Source organism: Chiloscyllium plagiosum, unplaced genomic scaffold, assembly GCF_004010195.1.
Source record: "Chiloscyllium plagiosum isolate BGI_BamShark_2017 unplaced genomic scaffold, ASM401019v2 scaf_65742, whole genome shotgun sequence".
NCBI classification, from domain to species: Eukaryota; Metazoa; Chordata; class Chondrichthyes; order Orectolobiformes; family Hemiscylliidae; genus Chiloscyllium; species Chiloscyllium plagiosum.
In genome coordinates this window covers 538-1,707 of record NW_025197953.1, presented here as the reverse complement: position 1 = coordinate 1,707, position 1,170 = coordinate 538, and the positions used below count along the sequence as shown (strand labels likewise).

Here is a 1,170-nt window from a genome sequence, read left to right as displayed (position 1 = left end):
GTAGACAACTATCAAGGACGTGCCGCCCACTAAATGATTAGGCTACGTATGTTGAAATATCCAGATTGAAACTTCCCAGGTTAAATCTGTGCAGTAAGAATATGTCCAGTTTTGCGACCTGTTAACCACTATCAGTAAGTACAGAGCAGGAATGGGAGGATTTGGAACTCCATCACCTCCCAGATCAGGGAAAATGACAGAGCATACTGAGGCAAAAATCAGAAAAGCCCCTCAACGAATCGGGGATAGTTCGGGTGAGGATGCCTCACAACTCTCTCTTTCGTGGCTGGATACACTTCAAATCACAAATCTCAAAGACACGATCCCATGTTTCATGTGAAACAGCATATTCTATTCCTAATCTGTGCTGGTCCATCTGTCGACCCATCACTGAAGTCCAAAAGGAAAATAATACCTTGCATGAGTAAACTCACCTTTGAGTGCTCTTGTCCATCTAAGAACAGCTGTCCCTCAAACTAATTGAGTACTGAATTTGTGTCAGTGGTGCGACTTTATATCGACACAGCTTCCAGTATAAATCCATCCTTCAATTCTCTGATTAACAAAGAGGACAAATCATCTTATGAATGATTTCAAATGTTGATGTGGAGGAGTTGATATTGAACTGGGGTGGACCAAGTTAAAAATCACACAACATCAGGTTAACGTCTGACAGATTAGATTTCTATAAACTGGTGTTATCTGCTTTTTAAGTATGCTCAAATCAGTTAGTGCAAATCATTTGGAGAAGTGCTTAAGAATTTTCCAACATCGCAAGCTTTAAAAGAACACTGTGTTCCAATGTGATCATATGATACGTCCTCTTTTTCTATTAACATTTTTATTTTCCACAAATGGTTGCACTCCCAGAATGTGGAAACAGGCCCTTTGGACCAGCAAATCCACAACTACGCTTTGAAGAGTAGCTCGCCCAAACCAATTCCCCTACCACACATAACTTTATCCCTGACTAATGCAATTAACTGACACATCGCTAAATTCTATTGCCAATTTAGCATAGCCGAGTTACTGAACCTGCAAATTTTTGGAATGTGGAAGGAAAGCGAAGCACCTGAACCTGCAAATTTTTGGAATGTGGAAGGAAAGCGAAGCACCAAGAAGAAACCATGCCAATGCGGGCAGAACATGAACACTCCCGTGGCTGTAAGC

At 41.2% G+C, this 1,170-nt stretch overlaps 1 long non-coding RNA gene across 4 annotated transcripts in view; it reads right to left on the bottom strand.

Moving 5' to 3' along the window:
* The window catches only part of LOC122545961, a 4,329-nt gene extending 3,515 nt beyond the window's left edge, over window positions 1–814 (bottom strand). For 2 of the 4 annotated variants that reach the window (XR_006310635.1, XR_006310636.1), the window contains exon 1: window positions 435–810. This is a non-coding gene — a long non-coding RNA (uncharacterized LOC122545961). Of the gene's footprint in view, window positions 1–434 lie in introns of all 4 variants that reach the window. The other 2 variants (XR_006310637.1, XR_006310634.1) reach the window with 2 other exon arrangements.
* Window positions 815–1,170: the final 356 nt, after the last annotated feature.